The 14,951-nt window shown below is 44.5% G+C and overlaps 2 long non-coding RNA genes across 2 annotated transcripts in view; both read right to left on the reverse strand.

Annotated features, from left to right (window-relative positions):
- The window catches only part of LOC148684988 (uncharacterized), a 106,191-nt gene that overhangs the window by 70,430 nt on the left and 20,810 nt on the right, over positions 1–14,951 (reverse strand). Inside the window, exon 2 of the long non-coding RNA XR_015950951.1 lies at positions 1,495–3,580. This is a non-coding gene — a long non-coding RNA (uncharacterized LOC148684988). The remainder of the gene's footprint in view (positions 1–1,494; positions 3,581–14,951) is intronic.
- LOC148684989 (uncharacterized) lies at positions 6,750–11,079 on the reverse strand. Its single transcript, XR_015950952.1, has 2 exons — positions 9,710–11,079; positions 6,750–7,206 (listed from the first exon to the last, which is right to left on the reverse strand). It is a non-coding gene; the product is annotated as an uncharacterized LOC148684989 (long non-coding RNA).

Genomic DNA, 14,951 nt, shown 5'->3' on the forward strand with positions numbered 1-14,951 from the left:
ACTCAGTGAATGGACTACTCAGCATGGCTCCCTTCCTTGGTTCCATGTTGCTTTTACTCTTTATGTATGAATGCCTGAATAGGGCCGCCGCTTTGGGTGGTGGTATCCCATTGGGCAATGCCCCCACGGAACTCTGCCCACCCCTGCCACCACTGCTGGGGCCACATGACTCCAGTAAGCGAGGCTGCAGGTGGCAAAATGTGTATTTCCACATGGTCAGTGTACAGAAATCCATTAATGGATGCAGTGACTAATCATGCGGGATCTAGGTGTCTTTTCACAGGGGAGCAATTCTGGTGGAGGAATATATTGCACTTCCCCAAATGCTTTCCACAACTTTTTATAGCTGGGAGTCTTTTCTTGTTGGTTGTACTATGTCAGCTATGTGGCTGAGATGGGCCACGGCTGACTAGCAGCCTTTTCATCATGATGAGTGAAGAAACACCCAACTTTCTGCACCCAACACTAGCAAGTTTAAATTAACTTTGTCCTCTCCCACCACCAGTGTTTTCAGTGGCCAGGTACTCCATAGGGCAGGTGGGGGGAACCTTTGGTCTCCAGGGATTGCTGAACCACAGCACCCATCACCCTTGGAAGTTGTAATTCAGTGACAAAGGTTCCCCGCTCCTGTCATAGGATTACAGGAAGCAGTCTCCTGCCAGGTTAGGTGATTTTTCCATCTGGCATAGGATCGTTGGTAGCATTTCTCCAGGGGTCTCAGAAAGATACCTTTCCCATCAGATGCTACCTGATCTTTTAAACCAGACATGCTGCAGTTTGAACCTGGGATCTTCTGTATGGAAAGCATAACCTCTACCACTGAAGCAACATTCCCCACACCCTTCACCGTGTACTACCACAATGCTTACCCAGCTGCTCCCCTACAAATGCACTTCTTTGCAATACTGGCCTTAAAAAAACATCTTCTGCCAGCCCAGAAGTTCCCATCCAATCCAATTTGCATGCGAACAGCAGCATGTCTCTCCACCTTGCAGAATGTGGCTTGGACAGAAATTTGCACCAAGCACCTTTGGAGCTTAGGATGAGATCACTTTGAAGGGTATCCTCTGCTATGACACCCTTGCCACAGATGCACTAATGCTGAATAAAGAGTAACATGCTGATAGCACCAATCTAAAACAGCAGAGGGCACTTGCTGAAACCTAAGGAGCATAAATGCTTTTCTTAGGGGAAGGAGCTCAAGTCTGACAGATAGTTTTCAGAACCACAATGGCATTTATCACTGCATATCAAGGGTCTAGTTCTCCATTAGCTAACACCAGCTACAACATGTTGTCTACTATGTCTCTCTCTCTCTCACTATGTTTTTTAAATTCAGATTTTGCAGCTCATTGTTGGAGACCCTGACCATAGCTATCGTAAAGCTGAAACTTTCTGATTCCAAGGCAACTGACTCAGTTGTGCTCATAAAAAAATAAAAGTTTCAAAATCCAGTTATTGGAAGTTAGATGATAAAAAATATTTATAACTTACCTTTCCGTTAAAATAATGCTCATAACACCTTGTTTTCATATGATTAAAATGTTAAAAAAGAAAAGGTGACAGCAGATAAATTTCAGAAGCCAGTATGTCATGGAGATGAAAACCAAAAGCAATTCAACTGGCTATTATATCTCCTCTTCCTCTCCTCTTTTCCAGACTAAACATACACAGCTCCCTCAACCATTCCTTTTAAGGCTTGGTTTGCTTGATCATCTTGGTTGCCCTCCTCTTCACATGTTCCATCTTGATAATATCCTTCTTAAATTGTGGTGCCCCAAATGGGACACTATATTCCAGGTATGGTCTGACCAAGGCAGAATAGAGTGGTACTATACTTCCCTTGGTAGGGACACTATACTTCTGTTGATGCAGCCAAAAATAGCATTAGCTTCTTCTTTTTGCTACTGCAGCACACTGTTGACCTGTGTTAAGCTGGTGGTCTACAAAGACCCCTAGATCCCTTTCTTATGTATGGCTGGCAAGCCACGTGGAGCAACACTGGAAGGGTGACAGTGATGCCAAGAATTGGGGTGGTGATGCACAAAGGGCATCTTGCTCAATTGTCCTCTGCAGCCTGAAAATTTCATTGTCTTCGGCCTATACTTTGCTTTTGGCATATACCCCTAAACCTTGCTGACCTTGTCGGTTTCATTCTGCTATGTTCATTTAGCGATGATTCTGGTAATCGGCATTGTTCTGGTTTCCTGCTCACTTTCTGAGACCTGCCATTTAAAAAACGGTGGGCTCACCACCCTAGAAGTGAAGAAATGCTTAAGTCACTGGAAATGGATGAGAAGCCTGCAGCAAATCCTTGCAAATGTTGGTGTGGCACTCTGTGCTTGCAACTCTTGCTGATCCAACGTAAGCACAATGTGTGGGGAAGGGGTGGGGGAGAAAGAGGGAATATTTCACGTGGCTTTTCAAACGAGAGAGATGTCAGGGTGCTCTTTTCAAAGAGCAAATGAAAACTCTACAGAAGAGAGGTACGGCTCAAATACCTGGTCAAGGTCCTTGATTTTTTTAAAAAAATATTTTTTACATCAGTTGTTTGATCGTACTGCGGGGCCAGATGAGATGCTGGTGTTTGCGTCTCTGCAATGAAAAACATAATGTTAAATTGCCTTGTCTAATCAAGAAGGAGGCAAGGCCTTGCATGTATATTTAATGGCAAACAATCCCACTGAAGGGAAGGTGGATTATTTCCATAGACATATCCTTGCGGAAGGGCCAGCGCTGAGAAGTATTATCCTTAGCTGCCTCTGGCATCAGCAGCTCTGATCTCTCCAGATACCTTGAGAGAGAAGGTTGAATAATAATTACCCAGACCATTAAGGAAACAGCAGTTCCCTGCGAAAATCTTCGCTTTGAGTTTCCAGAATTGTCATCCTTCATCTTGTTCAGCAACCAAATAAAGAAGGGCAGGATGTCCTCTTGGAACTGTGAACTGCCCTAGAAACTCGGCAACAATAACATGACACTGTGGATGTCATCGCAACTGGTTATGCATGTCGACTGTCAGCACTGGATTGAACCAAGCTGCATCAGTGTTGTTTATTCATTTTCTTGCATCATTTGTCAAAGAAACGACAGCCAACTTCATTTCTTGCAGTATTCTGCAATAGAAAACTCCAAGATAGCTCCCCAGAAGCTTTATATTTAAACTGGTAGTCCTATAGAGTGAGAGTCCCCAAGATGGTTGGATTGCACCTTATTTGCATCCTTTTGGCAACTCTGGCAGCCAAGCTGGGGTCAAACGTATCACTCTGCTTTCCTTTAGACTACATCTGTGAGGTCGGTTGGGGGGGGGGGTCTTGTCATCTGGGCAGCCCACAGTCTCCATGCACTGGTTCTGTAATGCCACGGATCTTCAGGGTGAACAACCTGTTAGCCTGGCATAGGCTGAGCTAATCTTGGACTGCCCATCCTTGGCTGTTTCCCTCATGAATGCCCTCATGACTGTTTCCCTCATGACTGCCCACAGTGAGAAGTCTAGCTGTAACTCCTCCACCCCAAGGCACACCTTGGCCAAGTCCTCCAGTGTTCATGCAGCGTTCCTGATGTTCAAGTGCATCAAGTTCTGGAAAGGAAACAAAGTTCGTTGAGCGAGGCTAACATCTGGTTAAGGAAGGGTGTTTTCTCTCATCTGCTTGGACTAGCTTCACTGAGGAACACCATGACTCAAGAGGACAACCATATAGGGCTCTCTGTTCTTCAATCCAGACCTCATCCCAAGGGCGAGATGGGTGGCTCCTGCATGGCAGATACGAACTGCACATATCTCCTTACAGGTGCCAACCCTACCTTGAAACATAGAGAGGCCTGAGATGCTGAGCGGCAGAGCATTGGCTAGATATTGGAGGTCACTGTGCCCTGCCCTGTGCCCCATGAGCTAGTCTGTTGCCTACAGGTGCAGTGGAAGATTCTGTTGAGCTTCTGTGTGTGAAAATTGGTGTGTGTGTGTGTATGTGTACGTGTGTTCTTTGCTTAAGGCAACAAAATGTCTCAGGACAGCCCTGCTCCCTGCATTTACTGTACATCACTTGTCTTTGGAACTGTGGGAAGAGATGGGCGGAAAAAGCCACCCATGCCCAAAAGCATGGCATGAATGTAAAAGCATTCTCCCACTCAGAATTCCTAGCATTCATCTTTGGAACGTGCAGCAAATTAGTTTTTAGAATCAAAATATTCCAGAAGATCTGCTCTTGAAGTAGGGGTTATGAGGAAAGTGTCCCTTCATTTCTGACCCCAGTTCATTAAATGTGTACAGAATCCGGTCTTAGGCTAAAAGTGCCGCCATAAATAATAGGGCAAAATAATGCATCGAGGCATTGGAGGTTGAGGGCCTTTGGAAAAACAAATCAAAGTGCCCTCCAGCCTTTCTGTATTAGATCTGAAAGAGATAATCCTCTTACTGTTCTGCTTCCTTCATTAGAGGAGCTTTTTAAATATGAAATTTGAATCCTCTCTTAGCCACAGGAAAAGTGCTTTGCCTACTGACAGCTCACAGTTAATTGCGGCAACAGGGATGAAAGGATAGTGGTTTAATGATGCCCCCCCCCCCCCCGTTTGAAAGTGGCCACAATGGAGTTTGAAAAGAGATTATACGTTTATTTTTTGAGTTGGGGTGATGTATCTCCAAGCTTAATGTTTCCTGACTCAGTCCAAGAAACGAAAGCTAAGAGAAGCTCGTAGAAGATGCAATTCCTAAGGAGCCACTTACAAAAATTGGCAGTGTCAAACCGCGGTCATTTTCTTTGTCAGGGTCTTGGCTAAGTCTATGGAGAAAGTAACTTATCTCTGCTGTCTATGAGGTGGCAAGGCATTTTGTCAGTTGCAAAATGAGTGCGTTCCCTCTTAGCCACATCTGCTGCTCTGCTCTTTCTATTTATATAGCACCTACAACTAGGTGTTTTACAAATTAAAGAAGGGAGGGAGCCCATGGCTCAGTGGCAGCGCATCTGCTTTCCATGCAAAAGGTCTCAAGTTTTGTCCCTGGCATCTCCAGGTAGGGCTGGGGAAGATTCCTTGTCTGAAACTCTGAAGAGTCACTGCCGGTCACTATAGACCAGTGGGTCCCAACATTTCCCCCACCCATGGACCACATGAACACAGCTGAGGGTCTTGAGGGACCATGTAATTATTTTTCTGCCCATTGTAACCATTGTAAATCTGCTGTGCTAGATGCAGTGTGATTTTTGATTGTATTTTTAATTGTATTACTGGTTTTCATTGTATTTTTACTGCTGCCCTCTCCAGTTATGCTACTGCTATCTCCCAGTCTAACCCACCTCACAGACTTGCTGTGAGTATAAAATGAAGGTAATGGGGGAGATAACCATACATGCTGCCCTAAGTTATAACAGAAAGGTGGAACATAAAGAAAATGTGGATAATATAGCAATACATACTATGTCATCTAGTTAATGTTGCTGTTGTTAAAATTTATACCCCACCTTTCCACAAATGTTAGATTAAAACAGTTATTTTTTTGGTGGGGGTTCTCAAGGGTATGCAGTACTGGCACCCCTCCCCCAAATTTATTAATTTTATTTATTAAATTTATATACCACCCTTCATCCCAAGATCTAAGGGCAGTTCACTGAATAAAATCCAAGATAAAACACAAGTAAATAATTAAACCAAAACAATACCCCCCCCTTCCCAAAGATACATTTTAAAGGCTGTAGGATATTAATCAGCCAAAGGCCTGGTTGAAGAGGACTGTTTTCACCTGGCACCTGAAAATATATAATGAAGGTGTCAGGAGAAGCTCCATGGGGAAAGCATTCCACAAACAGGGAGCCATTACAGAAAAGGCGCTGTCTCATGTTGTCACCCTCTGGATCTCACGTGGAGGAGGCACACGAAGAAGGGCACACGATGAAGGGGCGGTTTATCATGATGGGGAGAGGCGGTTCTAGAAGAAAAGCACTGGTTAAAAGTGTGGCACTTACCGTAACAACCTCATGGTGAGTGCTAGCACCTTTTTTCCTAGAAGAAAAGCACTGGATCAAATAATTAAGTGAAATTCCCAATACAGATGCATCTGGGAGACAGCTCTATTGGAAGAGGAGGGTATCAGTAAGTGCCGAAAAGGCAAGAGATATGGCACCCGTCTAATATTAGTTCATAGTAAGCACCTGAACACAACCTCAGCTTGCTAGCTGAGCAACTAGAATTTCATTTTCCTGCTAATAAGCTAATTCTACAAGTAGATCCTATAGGAAATGTCCCAGTCTGGAGTGCTCTTCTTCAACCATGCCTTTTCTTGCATATTCTGACCCTGCCCTGTCTGCAACAGTCAGCTAGAATTCTTTGACTGTTCTGTCCCCACTGAGCTGTTTGGGGATTCCTCCCCCTTTCAAATATTTTTTTAAAAATAATTTCCCAAACCTTGGGGTTTCCACAAGCCTGTTGATACTTCCCTCCCATGCGAGAGATTTGCTGTTTTGGCTATATAACCAGCAATGCTCACCTCTGAACATGATGAAGAGTGAAGGGGGCAAAATAAATTTTCATACTTCCCCCTCACCAACACACACATTGTTCCAGTTATTCCTCACAACCTGAGTGCTTGAAAAGACTAAAGTTAACGTTACGGAAGCAGAGATGGATGCTGCAAGTAAACTTAGTGGTTTTTAATCGTGACCATCTTTTGACAGGAGGATTTAAAACTTCCATCTCGTCAATGCTCCAGAGTGAGATCCAACAGTTACTTCTGCCATTCGAAAAGTTTAAAAAACTCCTTGTTGCGTTTTTATATACAGCGTCGTTTGTTGGATTTGGTTTTAATGATCCAGTTTTTCCAGGCAATTTCTTTAACAACATTACAGTGAGGAAAGAGCAAGCGTTAAAGAGGTTCTGATGTGACAGACATTTGAAAGAATGTTTCCACCCTGGCTTCATTTCTAAGGGTCTATACATGGAGGCTTGAAATCAATAAAACTAGCTTCTGCATAAATTATTTCAAATGGGCTGTCTGTGTTAGAATCCTCAAAGACTGTGGTTGCCACAAATCCTTATGCTTAACTTCTCAGGGAGAAAGTTTGCCATGCATTAAATGCACAGGACCGTTTCCTCCTTTAAGAATAGCAACAGTGGTGGTATAAGCCATATTCTGAGTAGATCCATTGAAATCAGCAGCCCCTGGTGAGGATAGACAGTTTTCTATATTGCCTTTTCATCTGGAAGTTCCCTAGACAGCTGAAAATAAAATAAAATAGAATATAGTACATCAGAATAAAATGCTTCACAGTAGCCTTCTTTAACATTAAGCTCTAGCAGGCTGTGACTGCAATGATAATTATTGTCTTTGCTGATGTGGCACTGGAGCCAATCTAATATGGCTGAAGGAGTGTAGAAAGTGTTGTTCTTAAGTGTGCTGCCATCTACAGAAAGCTTCTCCTACAACTGGTTTCCCTTCCACCCCCTATTGCCATATTGTGTTGTGATAGCAATGGCCGCATGGTTTAATAGTCGAAAGACAGCGAGAGGCTGGAGTTATTGGAGGAAAACCAAGTAGCGGTCTAACCAACAATCAAGATGGCATTTCAAGTGGCTGTCAATTAATAAATGCACTCTGTGACACTGTTAAACCAAGGCAATGTTCCTTCATGTGCTTTTTTTTTAAAAAAATGCAAACAATAGCCGGTAAACCAGCATGCCTAATTGAACAGGGCAATCATATTTCTAATTGAATGCTACTGTATAATTAGCAGTGCCCCTTCAGGAATCAAGGGCAGCAGGTTGAATGAAGAGGAGGGAGGAGGTAAACAGATAAGGAGGAAGGCAGCCAAAGCAGAAAACTGAGGTGTACAAGAAAGAACTAGGACCACCTTGATGTTTCAATCCAGACTGATGCAATTGAGACTGGTGAAGTTTTCTCTAATCACAATGAGTTTTAGAACATCCCATGCTGATGCGCATCAGCCATGGAAATGGCGAGCCCACATTCTGGCAGCAGTTCTCTGGGGTTTCAGACAGGAGGCTTTCTCCCTACCAGGAGATGCTGGGAAATAAAAGCTGGAAGGGCCACTAAGCTATGGCCCTTCTCCAAAGATATTCCCCAATATATTGCATGTAAGCTGCACACCAGGGTAGCCTGAGCAGCAAATGAAAAATGGCAATTGGCTGCTGTCCTTGCAAAATCCAGAAGATGCTTTGAATGGGGAATTTTACTTGCAATAGGACACAAGGTCACAATTCAGTATTCTGGTCAAAGGTTTATGGTCACAACTTCTGCCAAGGTGCTGTCACCGGCTGTTGAAGAAGTGAAGTAGCATTCACACACTTTCACCTCCCCTTGCCACCCTTGCCCACCAGTGGCGTAGCAGTGTCGGCAGTGCCCAGTCAAGGCAAGGACTAGCAGGAGTTTCTAGGACAGGACAGCTCCCAGCCCTGCTTGAGGATCGGACCTAGGACCTTTTGCATGCAAAGCAGTTCCTCTACCACTAAGCTGTAGTCTTTTCCACAGGGAAGTCCTGTGTCTGAATGTGCTCTATGCGCCTTCACAGCAGCAGTGCTCCATTTGTTCAAGCCACAAGGAGTGCTGAACCAGCTGCACACAGATTCCTGGGCTAGGCAAAAAGGAATCCGGTTATTTTGGAAACCCACACGCTTGCGAAGGCAACACCTTCCTTCACATTTGTGCCTGAATTAAAAAGAAAAGCTTCTCCTGAAATTTGATTTACGACAACATCTTAGAAACCAAACACAAGAAACACGCCTGTGTTTTGCAAAAATAATTCTGCTGAATTTTGCTGTTGTGCTTACATTGTGTTCTGTGCTATAGAAAATGATCTCTCTCTCCCCCCCCCTTATGTAAATCCTGCAGGGATGTCTTATCATCTCTGCATTTTGCACTGCTTTTCGTATGCCTGTCAACAGAACATTAAAAAATCATTAAAAACATCCAGACGTTGCACAGTAAAAGCCCTGACAGTGCATTCTTAATTTTTCTCTTTTCTTTCCTGCATCCAATTCACAATCAATGAGTGGCTGCCAACCCTGATGAAATCAGAAAATCAATCAGTTGTATTGCAAAGTAGTTAGTAAGGTTAACCACTGCAATGTTTTGCACTCTGGACAACAATGTGACGTTGGACTACATGGCTATGTTTGCACTCCCACTTATGGTAAACTCACTGGGTTTACAGTGCTGGGTTTTTAATCTTTGTTCACACGATGTTATCCAAAATGCATATGTATTCTGTACATTGTTATACGATACTACTGTTTCATTCATTGTATCGCAAACCAGCTTCACACCAACTGAAGTCCTCTAGCCATTCCTAATTCACCCCCAGCCAAGGTGCATCCTCTAAACTAGCATGCTGACTTCATGCACAGCAGAGGATGCTATCCCACCCACAGTGTTGATTCAGCTTCTGGTCTGGTTGGCTTCTGAACATGGAATGTGGGAGAGGGACACCTCATACTTTACCTCAGGCAGCAAAAGCTCTGGGGCTGGCCCTGCATCTCTCTCTCTGTACACGGTTTTCATGTTCCTCCTATGCAGGACACCCATAGCATTGGAGCAGCTCTAAATCACACTAATTATCCAGTCAATTCTGCAGCGGAGAATTTCATTGTGAAATGCAAATGGCAGCCTCATTAATAATCAGTATTAGCTGTCAGAAGAACAAGCTTTGAGGGAATGTTAATTTTTGTTTAGGCAGACGCATACAAATGTTTGGTTCTTAATTACCTTTCTCCATTTCTTCTTTGGATTGCATTCTTCTGGAACAGATGCAGGACAGGCAACTGAAATCATGCGAGACATGTGTGGTGCTGAGGCTTGTAGCTGAAGCTCTTGGCCTTATATAGAAATGATGTCACCAGGAGCAAACAACTGTATTTGGGAAGTTAGAGCCAGACCTGTCTCAATTCACTCTGTAAATAATACAAGACTTTCCATATACAAGGCAGGAGGTTCTGGAAAAAGTTAAGTCTCTTGTATCAGGGATGCTCAGATTCCTCAAAAGAAGACAAAAAGGGTGTGTGTTGTGGGGTCTCTCTCTCTCTCTCTCTGGCAAAGGTGAGGAACTTAAGGCCTGGGAGCCAAATATGCTTCTTGAGGCCTGTCCATCAGACCCTTGGGACTCTTTCCAGATCATAGCCCCTCCACAGCCAGCATGGGTGTAGCAAACGGGGGCGGGGGGGGGAGCTGCCTCCCTAAATCAGTAAAAATCAGTAAAAAAACAGTAAAAATCAAAACAAATTGGAGGTTCTGCTCCCGTAACAAAAGCCTGCCCCCCCCCAATCCTGGCTATGCCACAGCACTTACTGGCTCTGCACTGCATCCTCCATGAGTGGTTTTGCCTAGTTAGAATGCATCCTTGTGCTCTAATAATGCTTCTTGCTTGTCTGGATGGAGGGTAGAGAGGGATGTGTGTGTGGCGAAATCAGCCTGCTGTACAAAGGTAAAAGTTACATTCATTGCTCCACCCACTTTTGCTGCTGGCATACACTGCCCCCCCCCTAGTTTCCCTAGATGGAAATGTGGCACTTGGCTTGCAAAAGGTTCCCCACCCGTGTTTTAAGTCACACAAAGCAATCAGGTCCACTGGCCACTGAGGGTTGTATGGGAATGTTGCATTGATCCACCCATAAAAACAATAAATAAATAAACATCCCATCCTATGGCACTCATAATTTTGCAGAAATAGTGTTCGCAAACCAACCAAAGTCACATTGCATAACACTAGATGGAGACAGTGTAACCTTTAAAGAATACAAAGCATTTACACACCTCCCTACACAAAGCATAAAATGACCCTCTCGTGCCTGAAAATTTTACAAAGCAGGGAAGCTTTCTGATCAGAACAAAAAGCAGCCCTGTTGGGAGAGGGTAATAGAGCCAGAGGCAAAAAGGGTTGCAACAAGGGATGTAAATATTGCATCTGTATCACAGATTAGTTTCCACACACTCTCTATCCCCCACCCATCCAAGCAAACAAGTATTATCAGACTCTAAGTAAAAATACCCAAGAGGCATAGTGGGGCCAGTGAGGGTGTGTGTGTTAAATACATGATACTAGCTGTACCCAGCCACGCGTTGCTGTGGCTCAGTCAGGGGTCCAGTTTCCCAGGATAGGGGGAGGATGTGACCCCGACCCCTGTCTGTCCCCCCCCCCCCAATATAACGTACTCGTAGTTTGGGGAGGGTCTGTGCGGGTCCCCCCCGGTAGGTGAGGGGGTACCTGTTGGTCATGTTGGGGAGGGTCTCCCGCTTGCCCCACGGCAGAGCTAGTTTCAGGGCATGGCCTGGGTCTGGAGGGCCAGTCTGGCTCTCGAGGCCCAGCCTGGGTGTGGAGGTGGCGTCAGTGTTGATGAAGGGGTCCGGCTTCCCTGCCGCTCGTGCCGTCATTGGAGACAGCTGAGGTGGCTTCATGAGCTGGCGTGGGTCTGGAGGTCTGGCCTGGGTCTCGAGACCTGGCCTGGATGTGGAGGTGGCGTGGGTAGCAGTGGTGGCAGTGTCCACCTGGCTGCCTCTTGTGCCATTGTCGGAGGTGGCTGAGGCAGCTTCGTGAGCTGGCGTGGGTCTGGAAGTCTGGCCTGGATCTCGAGACCCGGCCTGGATGTAGAGGCGGCGTGGGTGTCGGTGGTGGCAGGGTCCAGCCTGGCTGCCTCTCGTGCTGTCATTGGAGGCGGCTGAGGCGGTTTCGGGACCTGGCGTGGGTCTGGAGGCCCCGCCTGGCTATGGAGGTGGCGTCGGTGGTGGGGGAGGGGCCGGCCTGGTGAGGTAGGAGGAGGAGGGTGTGTGTGGGGTGTGTTGGTACTACACAAATGGCATCTGTTCCTTTGACGTCCACTGGAGGGAGCTATTTTTTTCACAAAATCATATTTTTACCTGTGACAGGTGTCACAATCTAAGTTTATGCAAACACTTGCATATTGAACTGGAACGTTGTGTCCAAATTTTAATGCAATCGGTCAAGCGGTTTTGGAGACAGGTCATCGAGTACAAACATGGACCTTTTACATTTATGTATATATAGATTTAATATGCATAAAATGTAATGTTTATAGACACTGAAGTTGAATAACTTATGTAAAGGTTTGCATTTGTAAAGCAGAGAAGTTTGTATTAAGCAGGAGGTTTCACTGGCAAATGTGGGAGAAAAGGTTGAAGATTTTCCATTTCAGTCTTTAGGCTAATTAATGATTCATAGCTGGATACCCAAGCCACAATTTCTCTTCAGGAAAGTGAAACCTGAGAACAAATTGTTTTTCTCAGTGATAAAGCCAGCAGTAGCAGTAGTAGAAGCTAAGCTTGATGATGATCAAGCAAGATACAGTGGTTCCTCGACTTACGAATGCCTCGACTTCCGAAGGTTTCGACTTCCAAAGTCCGCTAACCCAGAAGTATTTTCGCTGTGTGCGTGGTCTGCGCATGCGCAAAATCGCACGTGTGCATGCGCAAAATGGATGCTTTGACTTCTGAAGGTTTCAACTTCCAAAGAGTGCCGCGGAACGGATCGCCTTTGTAAGTCGAGGTACTACTGTACTTGCATAGGATCTCTCTCTGGGATCAGAGAGAGGAAAGTTATTGAACTGTTTTAAGGACTTAAAAAAGATGGGACCACATTGCTTGCTTGGTTAAGAGCAATGTGCTACATTGTATCTTGCAATGTTCATCTGTAACTATTTTAAGACTGTTCTGCAATGTTTTGTAACTCATTCCTGTGGTGGAGAGCAAATTCATTTCTACTCTGCACATGGTCCAGATTTGCAACAACTCTAACAGTGTGGACTGGGGAGAGTTATGCGGTCCAATAAGAGGGGCCTGGAGGACCATATTTGGGCCACAAACCTGAGCTTCCACACACCCTACTATACCAAGTTAACTGGAAGTAAGTCTCAATGAACTCACTGGGACATTTCTGAGTACCCTAGTAGCATTTTAAAGCTCCGTTTTATTTAGAAGCAACATGGCTTTTCATATGTTTATTAAAATAGTTTAGTTAATTCCCAAGTTCAGGAAGGCTCAGTGCCAACAGCCTGCCATTGATTCTGAGCATGTTTTCAAGTAAAAGCTTATACTGTGGGCGGTTGGGGGGGGGGGAGCACTATGCACCTTTGAAGTTTTTCCTGATAACATGCATTGTGAACATATCTTTAAAAGAGGTTATAAAAGTGTGTCCTTACTTTGGCCTTTTAATTAACCAGTAATAGGAAGGCTTCACTGTTTTACAAGGCAGTAACATGGCTCTCCAGTGCATTATACTACTAGACGGCATTCTGACAACCAGTCTCTCTCCTGTCCCACCCCACCAACTGCTGAAAGCAAAAGATGCTTCTAGTTTGCTTTTCAAAGTTGGTCTGTGTGCCAGAATGAAGACTGGGGGAGCAGGGGAAGAGATGGGTGCCCAAAGGAAACAAAGCAAGACAAATGTTTGCAATTAGAAATTATGAGGCTTGTAAGGCTTAATTTGTTCCTGTAAAAAGGCAGTTGCCTTTTCACCAACACGCAGCCTTATAATGAGGAAAGCATGGAAACATGTCCTAAGCTGCCTGCTTTTTGGAGAGCATCAGCTCAGTTGGCAGCGGCTGGGGATCCCTCACTGCAATTTGGAGCGTCAGTGGTAATTTCCAGCTGTTGCTTGTTGAAGAAGGACTGCACTGGAATGGCGGGGGGGGGCAGAGAGAGAGAGAATATAAGCAGCAAGTACAGTGGTTCCTCGCAAGATGAATTCCTTCTGTAAGTCAATTCGTTTTGCGAAAAATTCGTCTAGCGAATCCCATAGGAATGCATTGATTCCCCCCCCCATAGGAACGCATTAATTGAATTTCAATGCATTCCTATGGGAAACCGCGATTCACTAGATGAATTTTTCACAAAACGAATTTGTCTAGTGAGGCAACCTCCGCTCATAAAATCTCTTCATTAAGCAAAAAATTCGTCTTATAGGGCATTCGTCTAGCGAGGCACCACTGTACAGTGAATACCAGCCAGTCCTTTGCTTCGACCTCCAGAAATGGCTTCAGAAGGTGGTAAAGTTAGGCTTCAAGATCAGCAAAGGGTCCATTGTCCTGACAGCATATGCTCACACTGCCCCTGTTTATCAGGATAGTTATTTTCTAGTGCCTACTCCTGGCTAATCAGTCCTTACTTTGTGTTTTGAGAATGGCTTGTTAAACATTTGTTAATGTGAGTCGCCTGAGGTGTCATTTCCCAGGGTCTCTAGAAACAGCAGCTTGCACTCTGCATTGTGACTTAGCTTTCATGTGCATCCATTGAAGGGCATCAACTCTATAGTTGGTTTGATGAGAGGCATTTGAGCTTTACCAATAATTGGATGTTTGTATGTTTTTAACATGCCAATGTATAATTTTTTAAAATTATTGTATTTGTGCCCTGTTTGTGAATCACTTTGGGACATTTTGCAGTGGGAAGCAATAAATTTAATAAACCTAAACCAACCTCCTTCAACTTTTCATCCTGAGTTTTTGTTTGACTACAGCTCTCATTATCCCTGACCATTGGTCATGCTGACTTGGGGATATGTGGGTTGTAGTTCAACAATATCTGAGGACCTCAGGTTGTGGAATACTGATCTATACGAAAAGACATTTGCTGGTGGACAGTTTATTGCACATGAAATTCATACAGCACAACATGGGAAGAATAAAACCTTCAGCAATGCTTAATAGTTGTGAGGCAATTTAAAGCCAAGACGACAACAACAACAACAACAACAACAACAACAACAACAACAACAACACATACGCCCTGATCCTACAGTGCAATTCTATGCATTTAACTCAATGTGGCTTGTTCCCAGGTAACTGGATACAGGATTGCAGCTCTAACTAAGCACAGCTACTTAAAAGTAAGTTACATAGATTTTGGTAGTGCTTGTATCCAAAAAGTCTATTTTAAACTGCACTCATGCCACCCATTTCAGAGGAATGATTCCAACTGATTCCTGCCAATGTGGTATACA

Source organism: Zootoca vivipara, chromosome 7, assembly GCF_965207765.1.
Source record: "Zootoca vivipara chromosome 7, rZooViv2.hap1.1, whole genome shotgun sequence".
Taxonomy (NCBI): domain Eukaryota; kingdom Metazoa; phylum Chordata; class Lepidosauria; order Squamata; family Lacertidae; genus Zootoca; species Zootoca vivipara.